Here is a 20,580-nt window from a genome sequence, read left to right as displayed (position 1 = left end):
CCACGACATCTTTTTCTTGAAAACATCTTTCACATGCATGTTTTTCACTCTTTTTTATACTTGAACATAACTCCTTAAGTACACATGGCTTATAATTCATTGTCTCCTTATTAAATGCGTAGAATGGTAGCTCAAAAGATGTCAATAGATGGATATCTCTATCCTTTAGTGTCTTTCCACTTATCTTGCTTAGTAGTAGGAGATTATGTGCTTTGTACAATACTTTCACACATGAATTTTTTCCAATATCTTGACATTGAAAGAATATGCTTGAAAGTTGATTAGATAAAATTATATTTAAGTGATCATCATCATACATTTCTTCGTTTGAGTCATCTCTTAAAGGAAATTGATTATTACTCCAATGAAGACAAAGTGCTTGACTTGTTGATTCGTTGTAAAATCCGGATAGACTCAATAAAATTTTAAATAAATATTTCTTTCTCCAGCAATATTCCTTTTAAAATTCTGGACCGATTCTTTAAAATTATATGGCAAAAGATTAATTTCTTCCATATTTTTACTTAGATAAAGGCATTCAATAAGTCCAAATTGGAACATATTAAATGTTAGTAACTAGGATGCTCCTAGGGTAGTTATAGCTTTTACTCCAAAAAGCTTTCTATCCACCATATAGAAACAAATAGTATTTTCTTTCTCGGTCCAGTAAGTCTTTTTAAATTCCCCTTAAATTTTTCTTCAGAGAATTTAACCTGATTTTCATGCTCTTTTCGAGACATAATTGGCAAATTATCCAGAGAAGAAGGGATTCTTCCTAAGATTTTCATGGATGTTCTTTCTGGTGCATTATTCTTTGTTGTTTATGAAAAAGTTCTTGGGCCAAGATAAATCTCTTTTCTTGATTTTTCTAATTCTCTATGATCATTCATTGCTTTTTCAGCTTCTTCCTTGGTGGCATACCCTTTATAAGTAACTCCTAAGGTTTTTGTACAATGAGAAACTGCTTTATACCATTCATCATAAATTCCTGGAAATGGTCCGTTAAATACTGCATACCATTTCTTAGGTTCTTTTAATTTAATCTCTTCAAGTGGATTCTTTATTCTAAGTTGATATTTTATAATTTCTATTTCCTTATCGATTAATTCCACTTCCTTTCTAATCAGTTCTTGCTCTTTTATTTTGTGAATTCTTAGTGCTTCTTTTAACTCCAATTGTTGTTTCAAGATTTCTTCTGAGATTCGTTCCATTCTCTAGAAAGTAAATCTGCAAGTATGTTGTTTTTGCCTTTAATATGAGTAATTGAGTAATTATATTCGGCTAGTTTCATTTTCCATCTTATAAGTCTCTCTTGCTTGTAAGTTCCTTTATGATTAATATTTTTGAAACCTGTAACATAAGTAGAATCGGTTCTAACAACGACAACAACTACAGAAACAACAACTACAACAATAAGAACGAGAACAAAATCAATACACCTACCAACAACAAAATCTGTTCCAGACTCCGTCCTTTTCCAACTGCAACTATTGCCAACAAAATCTCTTCCAAACGCAGTCTCAACCTTTCCAGGAAGCTGAAAACCAACACCATTCCGCTAGCCATTATCAGACCCAATCACAACCACTTGGATTTGCAGCGTACACAGGGTCCACAAGGTTGTTCGGCCAAAACATTGAGTCGGGTTCGTCAAGCCTCCATCTAAGTCCCGACGATAGTCCACATGGTGAATCATCCCACCGTGGCACCCCTTTTGGCTATGCAACACCGTCGAACCAATTTGGATTTTATCATGGTAGTTCTAGTGCTGGGTGCTACAGACCGGAAGTCGTATCCCAACCCACTCCACCACCACCATTTAACACTTTTAAGGGCTTGGGTAACCGACTTTACGACAGTCGGTTTTCGGAAAATTATGGTGGCCTTGACGAATTCATAGACATCGACCAGCAGAACAACCCACTTCCAGGCCCAACTACACAGACACAGCAAGAAGTACGAAGGGGTAGGGGTGGTGCTAGGGTTCGCGGCGGCGTCAATGCCCGCGCTAGACGTCCGATAACATGACCTTCATGCGGAACAAATGGTTATCTTGGCGATGGAAACCATTAGACATTTTTTTATGTTTTCTTTAATCAGTTGTTGTCGATGTTGTAGCGGGGAAAATCTGATATCGAAGCCATATGATTGACTCCAATCAATACTCCGTTTGAAATCGCCACCGCGCTTTATTGTTTCCAAAGGAAAAGGGAAAAGAACGAAAAACCCAAGGTTTTGTTTTTAAAACAAGAAAGAGATCTCAGGTACGGGTGTTGATTATATGAGGGGAAGGTTTAAAGCACCCCTCATATCTGTGGTATTCCACAGGAACCTTTTTGAAAATCTGTGTTGTGTATGCTAAAAAAGAGTTTATTTTATTTTCAAAATAAGCTCGGCAAAACGTTAAGCTTTGTGCCTACATACCTCCTTGGTGCAGTGGACAAATCAGAGCTAATGTAGTTCTGCTTAAAGGGAAAATGTTTTTTTTTTAAAAGAGAATAAACACCTTATCGTCGTCGGAGAGAAATACTCAGCCATTGATCTTGGGCATGAGAACAAATGAGTTCTTTGCATCGCAAATGAAAGAAGGTCTCCAACTCGGATAAAATCAACGAGTATGCCACTAGCTCTCTCACGCGGAAAAGATCTCATTTTATCAATCAATTTCAACATCGTGGGGTATAACCACTCGTTTCGACAATTAGTCGTGTCTAAACTTTTGAAGAAAAGGCCACTAAGGGCAAAAGATATTTTAAAGAAAAAAAGGTTTTGAAAATATTGCAAACATAAGAAGGTTTTTGAAAAAGGGAGAAGATTTTGAAAATCTAAGAAATGGGAGGAGATGAAGAGGCTATCCTATTGCGTAAAATAAAAGCTAAGGAAAGAAATGGTTTAACCAAATAAGAAGCCAACACTTGACATTAAGAGTCAAGGTAGATTTCCCATCCTTTGGACTTATCAGTACCAACACATTACTACTTGGGGATCCAGATGAACTTATTATCTTTAGCACCACTTTGCATTAAGCACATTAAAAATTCTGACAAAAATCGGGCAGAGTAACGGCTGTTTTCGGGTAAAATCCTTATCTCAATGCCTTGGAATTAACCGTCAAGGGCTTTCAAGGAAATACCTGCATATACAAACAGACAACAATCCAATGCCAGACAGACAGAACAACCACAGAGTAATAACAAAATAAGGGTCCAAAGGTCCTAAGCCCATAAGTCCGAATCTCCAAAATGCTCAGGATAGTAACCAATAGTCCGAAAGAGAGCCTTATGTGTTTTTTAGATTTTTGTTAATTATTAGTGTTTTAGCATAAAAGTAAAGTATGGTCCAAGTGGACAAAAAGAAAATGGCGGAAACATAAACATAGTGTCCAAATGGACAAAGGGAAAATAGCGGAATATAAACGTCCAAATGGACAAAGGAAAAATAGCGGAATGTAGATATGATGAAATGATAAAATAAAGTGATAAAGCGAGAAATATAAAGAGCAATATAATAAAAATGCGGAAATTAAAGTCAATTGTTAGATGTTAAAGATAACCATCTTGAAACTTGTCAAGTATGTTATCAAAGTTAGTAATGAAGATCGATGGTGAGTGAAGGATGTTCTCGGATTTAAAGTCAATGGAAACTTATCAGAAGCTTGATAAATAGCGACTAGTCGATAAATTTCCATAACTCTTAAATCAACCGCATACAATTCTCTTCCATATTTGATCTTTTTTATTCGGGACACAAAATATTGCGCTATGTTAAGCAGATCGCCAAGTGATTTATGTAGAAATCACCCTACAACGAGGCCGGTCAAAACTTTATGTGCTAATGCATGCGAGAGAAGCGATATGTAGATCACTCTCCGAAAGCAATACCGCACGAAAAGAAAATAGGTAACGATCTAGTCTTTACCAAGAATCCATAAGAATTCTCAAGGTATTAAGACTTTCATCGATAAAAAGAAAAAAAGAAGGAGAAGAAGAATAAAATGCATAAAAGATAATCAACTCACACTATCATTAATATCATTCATCAAATATTATGGATTTGGTCATTTCAAACCTATCAACATCCTAGATCCAATGATATTAATGAAGTGGAGGAAGTAGGAAGCCAAAACAAGCATAAAAAAGGCAAAAAAACCATATTCTGCCAGCAGGAAATCGATTTCATGCAGGGGGAAATCGATTTCCTGAGTGCAGAGTTGAAATTTTGAAAAAAAAAAGGTGGAAATCGATTTCCTACAGAGGGAAATCGATTTCCTTCACGCAGCATTCAAAAAATCAGCATTATGAGGCATAAAACTTGACTTAAGCAAACATACAAACACCTTATGATCACACATCAATTGGAGCACGAATTTTCCATCAATTCACCATCAAATAAGACCAATATAGCATCAAAGATGCATCACACACAAGCACAAAAGAATCACATTATGATGGATGAATAAAGATGAAGAAAATTACCAAATCTTGAACAAAACTTAGATCTACTTCAAGAATCACCAACACAAATCTTGATCTCTCAACAATTGAAGAAAAAAGAGTGAAATGGATGGTGGTTTAGCTCAAAATTTGTGAGGTTCAAGATGTGACTCACAAACTTTATGAATGAAAAAGAGCTTTGGTGAATTTGGTAAGGATGAGGAGAGAAATTGCAAGTGGTTTTTTGGCTCTCAAAGCTTGAAAAATGAGAGAGTAGAGACCTCTATTTATAGGATGGGAGTAAGAGTAATGGCAATTTGGTCTTTTTGTGTTTGGTAAATAATTCGTGGTTAATTGGTAATTAAATGACATTTAAATGGTAAGAAATGGTAAAATGAGGTTTAAGTGGGTTTAATGAAGGGGTTAATTTTGATGAGGTGGAAAATTGGTAAAATGATCAAATAAAAAGGTGCCAAAATGATGTCAAGCTTCCCTCCTTATATTTTTTGAATTTCGCCTTAAGGAAATCGATTTCCCCAGGAGTGAAATCGATTTCACACTATTCTAGAAGAGAATTTGGCGCAAAATACACTAGGGAAACCGATTGACCCAGGAGGGAAATCGATTTCATGCTGTCCAAAATGTGATTTTGTTGAAGATTGCTGCAGGGAAATCGATTTACCTAGTAGGGAAATCGATTTCATCAGTCCAAAATATGAAAAATGCCTTGTTTATTGCTTGTCTTGGCTTGGTACCTACAAAACAAAATCATACAAAGAAACAAAGCAATATTTTTGGTATTTGGGTTAGTATAATATGCATACAAGATAAACAATCATTGGTGCTTGATGGTCCCTTTTATTGATGAGGTGAGTGCAACACCACAAACAAAACTTCCAAGTGAAGCTCTTGATTAATGATTGGGATATGAATGATATATGATCTTAGGGTCAAAAATTAGGGTATGACAGATGCCCCTATTTAAGTTTCTTCGATTCGTAGATACGATGATTGGAAATCTTCGTTTTGACGAAATCGAAGAGACTTAAATATATAAAACATAATTTTTGATTCTAAGATGCTATGCAATGTTTAATGAATGTATATGATGAGGATAAAACACGACAACATTGGGGAGGAAAAGGAACTCCACTGGGGAAAGCAAATGTCTTGCGGGAAGAACTCTACTGGGGGAACAAGACTTTGTTGGAAAGACGAGATTTTGCTGGGAAAAGAAACTTCACTGGGGAAAACATTTCGCACCAGAGAGGTTAAAGCATCACCTTTCACTGGGGATGAGAAAAGGGGACATCCTCTTTCACTGGGGATGGGAAAATATGCATCCTCTTTCACTGGGGAATCAGAATACCTATCTTCCGTTAACAGAAAACACACCATCGTACCATTGATGGTATGAAGAGATGTACCGTCGTACCACTGACGATACCAACGTTCCACTGAAGGTGAGCTACCAACTCAATAGTTGAAGATAGAAGAAGATTGAATTATCGCCTCAATGGTTGACGATAGGCTACCAACTCAATAGTTGAAGGTAGAAGCAAATTGAATCATCGTCTCAATAGTTGACGATAAGCTACCAACTCAATAGTTGAAGGTAGAAGAAAATTGAATTACCGCCTCAATGTTGACGATAAACTACCAACTCAATAGTTGAAGGTAGGAGAAAATTGAATTACCGCCTCAATGGTTGACGATAAGCTACCAACTCAATAGTTGAAGGTAGAAGAAAATTGAATTACCGCCTCAATAGTTGACGATAAGCTACCAACTCAATAGTTGAAGGTAGAAGAAAATATAATTACCACCTTAATGATTGACGATAAACTACCAACTCAATAGTTGAAGGTAGAAAAAGAATGAATTACCGCCTCAATGGTTGACGATAAGCTACCAACTCAATAGTTGAAGGTAGAAAAAAATTGAATTACCGCCTCAATGGTTGACGATAAGCTACCAACTCAATAGTTGAAGGTAAAGAATGATTGAATTACCGCCTCAATAGTTGACGATAAGTTGCTGAGAGTATTAAGCTGCCGCTAAGAATAGGGATCAACTTCTTCTTTAATCAAGGACATGGCTTGAAAAAGGAACTGGATGCAAAATGTCACTTACACTGAAGCGACATACCATTTGCTGAGCTTCTACCATTTGGAATCAAGAAGTTCATAAAGCCTGAGAGATTATCACTTGCTTTGAAGATAAGATTGATATGTGGAGACGTAAAAACTTGCTCAAATAAAGAGGCTTCAATTTGTTGTCAACCAAAACATGATGGGGATAACACAAGTTGCTCAAAGTCAAAACCTGCCCCTTGCTTTCAAGCACATCACTGCTGGAAAATAAGCCTTTCAATATCTGATAAGAACATCCATCACAAATGAATTTTCCATTGTTGAGGAAAGAAGAATCCTCAAGAGGTGCAAAATAAATGCCTTCTCAATCTAGATTTCCCAGCCTAGAGAGGTTCAAAATAGTATTGCAAGAGACCAAAGTTCAACTCCAAGAACAAACTGGATAGAAACGGTCAAACAAAGCTTTGCCCTTTGAGGAATAAACTCAACTGGGGATTAATTCCATCCTGACAAATGAGCTGAGGAGGAACACCGAAGCAAAATTCTTCCACGAGAAACAAACTCACTGGGGATTATCAATCTCTGCAAGGAATTTATAGATCATCTTCTTCTTATCAAAAAGATTGGATAACACATCAAGCTCTATTATGGGGAATCAGAGAAAATTTCTTTGGAGACAATCTCCATCCCGAACTTTCAGAGGAACTAAGAAGTTAACATCAAAGAAAACAAGTTAACATGCGGGGGATTTTAGTTCAAAACTCAACACGAGGTGAGAAAGAAAACCCAACAGTAAACCGTTGTCTCAAAACTCCTTGGTAGAGAGTGACATACTCTGGACTAACCACGGAAATAACCTTTGTACTTCAAGCTAATGAGGTGATCAAGGTAACTTTTTGATTCACAACTTGCCCCAGACTACATGGTCTATGAAAGGAAACTACCTCAAAAAGGTTCATAGGGATCCTTGGCGTCATGAAGACTCGGAATAATCTGCCCCAGATCAACAGATTCTTGGAGAGATTTGTCAAATCTCGACGTAGCTGCCCCAGATTGACTAAACTTGGCACATTCTTTTACTCGACAAAGTCTTCGAGCTTTGCCCCATGATGGTAATCAAACTTGCAAAAGCATTATACTGGGAAAACAACATGCCCCTGACAATGTTTTAGTTTTCTACTGATGATCAGATGTAAACTTCTTGGATGTCAAACAAATGTTTACGAGCAGAAAAATGTTTATTCTGAGAATGATAATGAAAATGCAACAATTATGTAAGTCTTGAAGTTTTATTAAAAAGATGTCGCAAAACCTTGTGAATGAATCACTAGTTAAGAGATGACATTGATTTTTGTATGCATATGATACCAACACAAGTTTTCAGCATAACCGATAGGAGTCAGGAACGCTTTCCTGTTTAAGTATGCTCTCGAAATAAACCCTGCTTCAATTAGGACTTTTGAGGGTTGTAGCGTGGCCTGGTACACGGTTTTCAGAAAAAAAGATTTTTAGGCTCAAAGTTTATTTAGCCCACCCCAACTTCGTGATGTTCTCCAGTCCTATGTTCAGTTAATTCAACATGAGTATTCATCTCTCAAAAGGATTTTGTGCCATTAAGGACCTAATGAAGCTTTGTTGGGAGTAGCAGTCACCTCTTTTTGTCTTCGTGTTTGCATTCACACGGATTTATTCATTGTTGAGGACTTTGCTTTGTAGTCCTTTCTTTTCACTTTTCACTTTTTTTTTATTGTCCCTAACTTTTTCCTGGACTGATTCTTTTGAATTGGTCATCCAGTGGGATGCTCTAACTTTTGCCTAAGTCATTTATTTTCAAGTTTCTGACTTAGCAAGCCTTTTTTCTTCTTCTTTTTTTTTTTCATTATTTTGATTTTAACAAATCGTGTGACATTGACTTTGTCTTGACTTGTTGAGAGGGTTGTGAATGCCTCATTCTTTGGTGAATGGAGGATAACCATTGTGGTTTCACATTTTCCAGCCTTTTGATGCGCGAGAAATAACCATTGTGGTTTCCCATGATCCATCCTTTGATGTGGATATGACGTATTCGACCCTTGGATGCACAATCCTTTTTGAAATCTGAACACTTGGTCAAATCAACTGAACACTACCCTGCCTCAGGTTAAAAATTAGGGTTTTTTCGAAAAGAAACTCCTACTTCAAGGCTCAAAGGGGTTAAAAAGGGATTATCTTCCTTATATCTCCGGTGTTTGGGAATTTGAAACAATGCCTGTACATCATCAGCGGGGTTTTATTCAAAAGCATACAACCAGAAATTTTGCGTTTTCAGATCATCATCCTCCCTCCAATCTTTGCATAAGCAAGAGTTTGGCAAAAGCAATTGGTATCATAATGCATAAAACAAATAAACATGAGTGAAACGAATGGATTACTTCAAGACAAACATTATCATTAACATTCAAAAACAAACAAGTTTCTACATGCAAACAATGCATTGAAAAACAAGAAATATTACAAATGGAAATCAATAAGAATACAAAAACTGAGAAGGCTTTCTCCATCTGGGTTTGTGCTGAAGGAAACATCTTTCAAACTTCAGGGCTGCCACTAATAGATCTTCATTCATGCTTTGGCAAGGGATTGTTTTGAACATTAGGGCCAATGTCTCGGAAAGATAAAATACCAGCACGAGTCAATCTTTGAACTTCAACTTTTAGAGCCCAACAATCCTCTAAACTGTGTCCGGGAACATCCTGATGAAAAGCGCAAGTAACATCAGCATTGTACCACCATGGAATCTTCTCTGGAATTGGAGGTGGTGATCTTGGTTGAACCAACTTCTTATGAATTAGAGCGGGATACAGTTCTGTATATGTCATGGGGATAGGATCAAAATTAGGCTTTCGTCTTGCTGGCTGTTGACTAGCCTGAGCCACATGAGCTGTATTTACAATGGGAGTCACTGACGCCACTTGCTGAGGTTGATGACTAGCTTTTCCCTTGGATCGACTACTCCTTCCGTGAGAAACAACATTAGCATCCAATTCATTCTTCTTCTAAAAAGATGAACCATACTTCTTCACAATGCTAGATACACTGTCATTCTGAACCAGACGTCCTTCTCTTATAGCTTCTTCAAGTCTGACACCCATTCCCACCATTTCGGTGAAGTCTACAGGAGCACTTGCAATCATCTTCTCATAATAAAATGGACCAAGAGTCTTCAGGAAAATCTTAGTCATCTCTTTTTCTTCCATCAGAGGAATCACTTGGGCGGCAACCTCACGCCATCTCTGAGCATATTCCTTGAAGGATTCCTTTTCTTTCTGCATCATAGCTCACAATTGATCTCTATCAGGAGCCATGTCCACATTATACTTGTATTGCTTCACAAACGCTTTAGCTAAGTCATTAAAGGTGCGAATATGGGTGCTATCGAGGCCCATATACCACTTTGAAGCAGCTCTAGTCAAACTATCTTGGAAATAATGGATCAACAGACGTTGATCATCAGTGTGAGTGGACATCTTCCTTACATACATCACCAAATGTGCCTGAGGACAGGAATTTCCTTTATACTTCTCAAATTCAGGTAACTTGAACTTAGCGAGTACTTTCACATTGGGAACAAGGCAAAGATCATGCACATTCTTTCCAAACAGTTCTTTCCCACGCAAGGCTTTCATCTCTTTCTACAGTTCTTCAAACTGATCTTGGAAGCCATCCATTCTGTCATGAATTTCACTTGGAGCAACATCATAAATGGGCTCTGGGACAAATGGACCAGTATGAACAATAGGAGATGTGTTGACCATAACAGGAGTCAACGGACGAGTCATCTCAGGAACAGACAAATAACCTTCAGGCATGCCCCAAGGATATTCATTAGGCATACGTTGCTGAGTAGCACCAACAGGAACAGCAGGAATTGTTATAGCAGCAATTTCAGAAATCACAGTGGTCTGACCCTGAGCTTGGGCATTGGGAGGAGGAACTTGATTCTGATTCTGATTCTGATTCTGAGCAGCCATCAATGTCTCAACTAAAGCAGTGAGACGTTCCAAACCAGATCTCAAAGTAACAACCTCTTCACGTAGCTCACGATTCTCTTGTTCAAGACCTTCCATATTCTTCTTGCAGTTGGCTCGAGTATTTTACCGGTGAGACAGCTTGATTCTTTCACTTCAATATGAAGAACACTGAATAAGACCTCGGGAATACTCTCGGAAGCAAGACCATAATGCGGAATGATGCATGAAATGCAGATGATTTATTTTTTATTATTATTTGAGTTTCAAGGAAATTAAGATATTAACTTGTAAACACTCAAACATTGGACTAAAGTTTCGATTAAGTTATCATCAAAATCAATCATCCATTTTGGTGGATTAAAGTTTTCACCCCATCAACACCCAAGATCCATTGAGTTTGATGAAACTTATGATGTTTACAAGGAAAGACCTCTAAGTTCCTTGAAAATCAAAAGAAAAAGAGTTTTCATGGATGCATGAATGCATGGTTTATGCATCAACCACAACCAAGAGCACGCAAGGTCACATAAGATCACACAAAATCACACAATCGAGGTTCAAAGGTTCGACGTCACGAGCATGGAGCCATGGGTCTACCCATCCCACAAGGCGTGATCTAGGGAATTCTGTACCTGCCAATCGGGTTCTACAAAAGGTTCCCAGAGTTTTCAATCTTCTATCGGATATTACCGGCACGCACAATTGCGAATGGGCGCTAATAATATGCCTAAAAAGACCTCGTCTGAGCGTAGTATCGCATGACAACAAGCTCAAATTGGTACTTGATCTTGTTTCTGCACTACATCCTAAAAAGGCTTAGATTGGTTAAAAAGGTTCTAGGCCATTCAGCTTCTACGGACACTCACTATTGAAAGTAATAGCGTTATCACGATGGTTCGTAACAACCTCTACTACCTTCCATGAGGCCTCCACTGATTGGGGTTCCACCATATGACGCTCATGGTAAGGATTGCTCCTGACATGCGACTATTGGTCTTACCACCTCCTATCTCAAGTTACTCACCAAAGTTCAGGTTAGAACTTTGTCTCATTACAGAGGAACCATCGAGCACCAAAAAGAAAAAAAAGAAAATAAACACACAAAGCACACAACAATATATACAGATAAAAACACAGATAAACAAAAATAGGCTTAACACACTTAAAACTGGATCCCCAGTGAAGTCGCCATTTTTCTGTAGCGGGGAAAATCTGATATCGAAGCCATAAGATTAACTCGAATCAATATTCCGTTTGAAATCGCCACCGCGCTTTATTGTTTCCAAAGGAAAAGGGAAAAGAACGAAAAACCCAAAATTTTGTTTTTAAAACAAGAAAGAGATCTCAGGTACGGGTGTTGATTATATGAGGGGAAGGTTTAAAGCACCCCTCATATCTGTGGTATTCCACAAGAACCTTTTTGAAAATCTGTGTTGTGTGTGCTAAAAAAGAGTTTGTTTTATTTTAAAAATAAGCTCGGCAAAGCGTTAAGCTTTGTGCCTACATACCTCCTTGGTGCAATGGAGAAATCAGAGCTAATGTAGTTCCGCTTAAAGGGAAAACGTTTTTTAAAAAAAAGAGAATAAACACTTTATCATCGTCGGACAGAAATACTCAGCCATTGATCTTGAGCATGAGAACAAATGAGTTCTTTGCATCGCAAATGAAAGAAGGGCTCCAACTCGGATAAAATCAACGAGTATGCCACTAGCTCTCTCACGCGGAAAAGATCTCATTTTATCAATCAATTTCAACATCGTGGGGTATAACCACTCGTTTCGACAATTAGTCGTGTCTAAACTTTTGAAGAAAAGGCCACTAAGGGAAAAAGATATTTTAAAGAAAAAAAGGTTTTGAAAAGATTGCAAACATAAGGTTTTTGAAAAAGGGAGAAGATTTTGAACTTATTATCTTTAGCACCACTTTGCATTAAGCACATTAAAAATTCTGACAAAAATCGGGCAGAGTAACAGCTGTTTTCGGGTAAAATCCTTATCTCAATGCCTTGGAATTAACCGCCTAGGGCTTTCAAGGAAATACCTGCATATACAAACAGACAACAATCCAATGCCAGACAGACAGAACAACCACAGAGTAATAACAGAATAAGGGTCCAGAGGCCCTAAGTCCATAAGTCCGAATCTCCAAAATGCTCAGGATAGTAACCAATATCCGAAAGAGAGCGTTATGTGTTTTTTAGATTTTTGTTAATTATTAGTGTTTTAGCATAAAAGTAAATTATGGTCCAAGTGGACAAAAAGAAAATGGCGGAAACATAAACATAGTGTCCAAATGGACAAAGGGAAAATAGCGGAATATAAACGTCCAAATGGACAAAGGAAAAATAGCGAAATGTAGATATGATGAAATGATAAAATAAAGTGATAAAGCGAGAAATATAAAGAGCAATATAATAAAAGTGCGGAAATTAAAGTCAATTGTTAGATGTTAAAGATAACCATCTTGAAACTTGTCAAGTATGTTATCGAAGTTAGTAATGAAGATCGATGGTGAGTGAAGGATGTTCTCGGATTTAAAGTCAATGGAAACTTATCAGAATCTTGATAAAATCATAGCGACTACTCGATAAATTTCCATAAGTCTTAAATCAACCGCATACAATTCTCTTCCATATTTGATCTTTTTTATTCGGGACACGAAATATTGCGCTATGTTAAGCAGATCGCCAAGTGATTTATGTAGAAATCACCCTACAACGAGGCCGGTCAAAACTTTATGTGCTAATGCATGCGAGAGAAGCGTTATGTAGATCACTCTCCGAAAGCAATACCGCACGAAAAGAAAATAGGTAACGATTTAGTCTTTACCAAGAATCCATAAGAATTCTCAAGGTATTAAGACTTTCATCCATCAAAAGAAAAAAGAAGGAGAAGAAGAATAAAATGCATAAAAGATAATCAACTCACACTATCATTAATATCATTCATCTATTATTATGGATTTGGTCATTTCAAACCTATCAACATCCTAGATCCAATGATATTAATGAAGTGGAGGAAGTAGGAAGCCAAAACAAGCATAAAAAGGCAAAAAACCACATTCTGCCAGCAGGAAATCGATTTCATGCAGGGGAAATCGATTTCCTGAGTGCAGAGTTGAAATTTTGAAGATAAAAAAGGTGGAAATCGATTTCCTACAGAGGGAAATCGATTTCCTTCACGCAGCATTCAAAAAATCAGCATTAGGAGGCATAAAACTTGACTTAAGCAAACATACAAACACCTTATGATCACACATCTATTGGAGCACGGATTTTCCATCAATTCACCATCAAATAAGACCAATATAGCATCAAAGATGCATCACACACAAGCACAAAAGAATCACATTATGATGGATGAATAAAGATGAAGAAAATTACCAAATCTTGAACAAAACTTAGATCTACTTCAAGAATCACCAACACAAATCTTGATCTCTCAACAATTGAAGAAAAACGAGTGAATGGATGGTGGTTTAGCTCAAAGTTTGTGAGGTTCAAGATGTGACTCACAAACTTTATGAAAGAAAAAGAGTGATTGGAAAAATAGCAAGTGTACTATTTTTACCGATGTAGTAATAATGGGTGTTACCCCAAGTATCGATCACGAGGATTGCGTAGGAAACACAAGTGATTAGAATTAGTCAGTTAAACAAAAGTTCATATGGTGTGTTGTTTCATAGAGATTAAACTACTAAGAAATAACGGAAGTGAAAGCTGAATTTAAGAATGTAATAAAATAATGCTAAGGTAGGGTGTGTGATTCTTTCTCTAATTTTCTCTGGATGTAGATTTCATTAACCGGATCATGTAGTTCAAGTATTCATTCTCAAGAATGATAATCCTAAGTCCTTAGTGAAAATCTTATTTGATTTGAACTCCGATTACTTAAGTCCTTAGAGAAAACGGATAAACCAAATCATTTATTTATCAAGAATTTCCGAATAACCAAATTATATCCCTAGTCCTAGGTGATGATCATGAGGTTCAATTGCATACAAACCCTAACAATTGTAGTCCTACGAATTGTCAACCACAGAACAATCCTCATCGGTTTGATAAAGAAAGCATTAAAAACAGTATACAATTGACATGAACAATATATAATTTCAATTAACGAAATACCAAATCCAGAGTTATTACAGATCGAATCAGGGACACCCCCTAGCATTGGGGGGTTTAGCCTCTCATAGTATTTAAAAAACGCAAATGAAAAAGTTTAGACATTGCAATCAATTGGGAGTACTAAGATCTTCAATGGTGTCCACCGTTGAATCTCTTTGATTTCCAAATTCTCTCTTCCGTCTCTTTCTTCTCTGCAACTCTCTATTATGATTTGTCAAAAAGTGCCTCTTTCTTTGCCTCAGGTTGTTTTTATATTCACTCTCATATTCAGGTTGAAGCCAAATACCAAAAGTACCCCTAATGATCACATTGGAGCAAGAAACATAAAAAATCAAAATCAGCTCGCATCTGCAACACGGGCCGTGTTGCTGCACACGGGTGCCCGTGTTGCTTGTCTGGCTCCTTTATTCAAAACTTCACTTTCCACGCAGCTTTCCACGCGGACCGTGTGCCTGAACACGGGTGCCCGTGTGAAACCTCTGTTTCAGCTCCAAAAATCACTTTTCTGGCCATATTTCAACACGGGCCGTGTTGCTCCACACGGGTACCCGTGTTGACATCTGAAATCAGGTTTTTCCAGCTTCTTTTATCCGCTCGTGCGCGCCATAAGTTTCTATCTCTCCCTTGCATCAACCTGGCCAAAAACAACCTAACAACCAGCGCATAAAACGACACTTTTGTAATACTCAAAACACAATAAGATGCAAGAATGTCACAAAGACGAAAATATGAAAACTTACTTGAAAACATATGCCAATGCCACTTAGTATTACCAAGATTACGAATTTCGGTCGGAAAAAGATGCGGAAACTTACTAGAAATGGTGACCGATCACAACCCCACACTTATCTCATTGCTTGTCCTCAAGTGATGTATCGAGGCAAACAGAGGTCAACTACGAGATTCTTTTCTCCACAACACAATCAGGTTTTTCGCAAGATTCCCACACTTAGCAATCGTGTTTCTGGTTTCCTTCTTCAAACTATCTACTGCATTATCACTTTCGAGCACGTTTTCACCTGCAAGCTTTTCACAATCTCACAAAATCTCTCAGGGTTAAAGTGTCTACACTCACAGTACCAAGGCAAGCATATTACTTTCAACTTTGAATATATTCTCTAATCACTTCACACACAGATTGCACACACTTCATGAGGTCTTAGGGTTGTATCGTGGCTTGGGTTTGGTGGGTAAACAAGAAACGAGATAACAAATGGTTTGGTGCTCGGCATTTATATTGGATTCACTTCTCTACTCATACTGATTTGAATCGTAAAAATGGGATTTGGACCTTATTTGGTCTTTCTCAAAAGTGGGCAAAGGTAAAGATTTTTCTTGCTTTGAATTTTTAAACCTCTTTTTTTTTTTTTCACAAGATCCATATTCATCTTTTCTCTCTTTTTTTTTTCTTTTGAGATATTAACTTTTCTTTTCCCCTTTTCTTTTTCAATGGTTTACAACCCCACACTTAGATTCTTTAGTGTCCTTTAAGTGATTAATATAAATGCCGAGCGATAATATGAACAATGGGAGTGCGGGTGGTAAGAAAAATAACTAACAACAATGAAAAAAACACACATTACGGCTCAAAAGGGTGACAACTGATATCATGCATACGGGTTGGCTAGAAAGGCTTGGGGTTACAAAAAAAAACTTGCCTTAGTGTGCGCTTTCGTAGTGTGCTTGTGTTATGAGAACGTATGCAAAATCAAAGTGAATAGTGCCATACCTGACTGGACTCTCATGTGGAGTTATGAATTTGGCTCTGATATCTCACCGGGTCGGTTAAGCTTGCATGCTTTAAGGTGCTCTTGGTGTCCTGCAATTTCCTTTCATCTAAAGTATACCATACTCCTCTCTTGGTTCAGTGTCGACTTCTTGCGTCCTACCTTCTTCTCTTTGATTGTGTCAGCTTCCGTAGTGCCTGCGGAGATCAAGTGTGGAATGTGTTGTTCAACCACTAACTATTAGCTCGCTCCCTTCCGACTTGTATCCTTTATCTGGTAACACCATGCTGGCACTGCACCCACAAACTTGAAAGAAACACACTTAAAGGTAAAAGTAAGAGAAATAAAACATAAACACACTAAACAAACTATTCTATGAATTCAAAACGGAAAGCAAAGCAATAAAATAACAAAAGAACCTCCCCCACACCTGAACGAAACATTGTCCTCAATGTTTCAATTCCAGTGTGACTGAGATTACCTAGCTCACTGATAAGGCGGTGGAGGAGGAGGATCCTGAGGAAACTGCAACATAAGGCGTCGCATCACCTCTTGGACATCATCCACCACAGCTCCTTGTCTGAACAACTCAACACCTTGTCGTGTTTGCTCGGTGCGGAGAGCGCCAATCTCCGTTTGTACCCACCCCCATTGATCCTGAGTCATGGAGGATGATCCAACAGTGTGCTGGAAGAACTGCTGAGGAGGCGGGACAGGGTGATCTTGGGCTGGAAGGTCATCCTCCATGTCGTCACCTGCAAAATTATGGTCATGTGGAGGGCTTTCACCCATATACTCACCTGTAGCTACATACAACCAGTTAGCACGATTTGCAATAGAAACAGTATCAGGTGCAGGTAGTGCCATAATATGCTGTCCATGGACAGTCAGTGAGAAGTACCCGGGCTTTACTACAATCATCCTCTGATTTACAAGAGTTTGCAAATCAATTTTCTTACCCGGTATTGAGGGTTCATCATTCAACAAGTGGCCATAATCCAAGTGCTCAGCCAATTGAGAGATCATTCCCCCAATTGAAATCTCTCCGAAAGAAGCATAACCAACTTGCTTCAGGTGGTTAGCAGCAAAGGCCGCGACATTCACCCGACTCACCTCAATCATGTTATGCAACAAAAATAGCTCTCTTCTCGCACAAACCCCTGTACTATCTCCCCTCCCAAACAGGGTGAAAGCCAAACCCTTCTGAGCATAACGGAAACAAGGGTTATGAATCCCCGAGGCCTTAGCCTTGCTTGGATTGTACCCAGCTGCACCTGTGATGGCTTCCCAGAATTCACAAGCAGGAAAAGTTTCGGGGGGGGCGCCCGGTCCAGAGGACGGTAATTTCAGTGCCTCCCCTACCTCTTCCACAGACAAAGAGTGCTTATGTCCAAACATATAAAACTCCAGATCACCAAAATACTCCATTTCGGAGCCATTCCATCTGTGTCTCAATTTGAATTCTACAGTGCTCAGGAATTCCAGAGTTAGGCCCTCATAAGTCGGTGCCTCAAACAACATAAAAGGCAACATTCCGATGTTGTGAAACATCCGGTAGACTTCATCTTTGAGGCCTAACTTGGTAAGTGTGTCGTCACAGATATACCTGGTCGGGAGCAATTTACGCTGAACTAAGATATCATACCTTGCTTTGTGTTCAGGCATGGCAAATGTAATGCCATGGGCATTCTCTTCTTGGTTCCCGCTACGACCGGATGCGCGACTAGGGGCGTGACGGACCCGCTGCCTCGTTTGGGAGGATTCGGCGAAATCATCCCTGACATTGCGGCGTTGGGTTGTCTTTCGAGGAGGCATGATAATAGCTCTGCAAGAAAATTTTACAAGAAACCACAAATACCACAAGGAAAAATTCGGAAAAATAAAATTGCACAAAATCAAAAAACTAAACCGATAGAAGTGAAGAGGATGGAGAGTAGAGCAACTTTTGTGAAGGCACTATAGTGTTTAAATGGATGGTTGATGGTGGTAGAGTGAGTTTAGTGAAGGTGGAGGCTAGGGTTTAATGGAGGAGGAGAAAGAAAAGTGGTAGAATGAGTGGAAAGAAGAAGAAGATTGTTATAAAGCAGATGGGGCCCACATGGGTGGTCCACAAAAATTTCAAATTTCTGCCCCGCATAGCCCACACGGTCCGTGTGGCTGCACACGGGCGGCCGTGTGAAAGTGCTTCCTATTTGCAAGGGGGCGTGCTGAGGGGCAACACGGGCCGTGTTGCTGCACACGGGCGCCCGTGTTGCTGGTGCTGAAGCTTCTCTTTCACTCTTTCTTTATTTTCCTTTTTTTCTGAGTTCTGACTTCAACACGGGCCGTGTTGCTGCACACGGGCTCCCGTGTTGATGTTCTTCTATGCATCAAAATGGAACAATCTTCGTGCCTTGTTACTCGAGTTTCGTCTACCGGTCCAAACTCTACCACCTACAATAAAAACGAAATAAAACAAAGAAAACGAATGTTAAAGGAAAAAAGCGTGGGTTGCCTCCCACGGAGCGCTTCGTTTAACGTCGCATGGCTCGACGGTCTACACCTCATCCGGTGAGACGCAAATGATCAATCACTCCCGTTCCTACTCCAGTGTAATAGGGTTTCAGCCGTTGTCCATTTACCTTGAACACATCTCCATTGTTTGGATTTTTAACTTCCACAGCACCATGAGGGAATACCTTTTGTACCACAAACGGACCAGACCACCGGGATTTTAATTTCCCAGGAAAGAGTTTAAGCCTTGAGTTGAAAAGAAGCACTAATTGGCCTTCCCAAAATACTTTCTGTTTTATTCTTTGATCATGCCATTTCCGGGTCTGCTCTTTATAAACCTTAGCATTCTCATAGGCTTGATCACGGAATTCTTCTAGCTCATGGAGTTGAAGAATCCTTAATTCACCTGCTCTTGCAAGATCATAGTTCAAGTATTTGGTGGCCCAAAATGCTTTGTGTTCAAGTTCAAGAGGGAGATGGCACGCCTTACCATAAACTAGTTGATACGGGGACATACCAATGGGAGTCTTGAATGCTGTTCTGTACGCCCATAGTGCGTCTTCAAGTTTCATAGACCAATCTTTTCTCGAAGCACTAACCGTCTTTTCGAGAATCTGCTTGATCTGCCTGTTCGAAACCTTCACCTGACCACTGGTTTGAGGATGATAAGCAGTGGCAATCTTATGTTTCACATTGTACTTTTTCAACAGATTCTCCATCAACTTGTTTAAGAAGTGGGTGCCTTCATCGCTGATTAGTGCTCTGGGAACCCCAAATCTAGAGAAGATATTGGTTTTGAGAAAGTTCACTACCACTCTTGTATCATTTGTGGGTAGAGCGACTGCTTCAACCCACTTGGAGACATAATCAACGGCTACGAGGATGTAGTTCTTTCCAAAAGATGGTGGAAAAGGTCCCATAAAATCGATTCCCCACACATCGAACAATTCGACTTCAAGTATACCCTTCTGTGGCATCTGGTTTCTTTTGGAAATGTTCCCTGTTCTTTGACACCTGTCACATTCTTTCACAATGCTTTGGGCGTCTTTGAATAGTGTAGGCCAATACAACCCAGATTGTAGGACCTTCGCAGCCGTTCTATCACCACTGAAATGTCCTCCATATTCGGAATCATGGCATGCTTTTAGCACATCCCTTTGTTCATCCTCGGGTACACATCTTCTGATCAAACCATCGAGTCCCTTTTTGTATAGGAATGGATCATCCCATAAGTAAAACCTGCAATCATGTAAAAACTTTTTCTTTCTGTTAGAGTCAAAATCTTCAGGTACAATACCACCTACCAAATAATTTGCATAATCGGCGACCCAAGGCACACCAATAACAGCGAGGATATGTTCATCAGCGAACTCGTCCTTTATTGGGTGTGTCTCTTCTGTTTCTGCAATCGGTGAAATTCGAGACAAGTGGTCAGCCACAGTGTTTTCAGATCCTTTCTTGTCACGAATCTCCACATCAAACTCCTGAAGGAGTAAGATCCATCTTAGCAACCTGGGCTTAGAGTCCTGTTTAGCAAAAAGATACTTCAAGGCAGCATGGTCAGTATAAACAATGACATTAGAACCCAACAGATATTGCCTGAACTTATCAAAGGCATATACAACAGCTAGCAACTCCTTCTCAGTAGTTGCATAGTTCATCTGTGCAGGGTTTAGCACATGACTAGCGTAGTAAATG

This window comes from Vicia villosa, linkage group LG5, assembly GCF_029867415.1.
Source record: "Vicia villosa cultivar HV-30 ecotype Madison, WI linkage group LG5, Vvil1.0, whole genome shotgun sequence".
In the NCBI taxonomy this organism is placed as follows: Eukaryota; Viridiplantae; Streptophyta; class Magnoliopsida; order Fabales; family Fabaceae; genus Vicia; species Vicia villosa.
The sequence above is the reverse complement of the archived record's forward strand: the minus strand, read 5'-3'. Positions refer to the sequence as shown.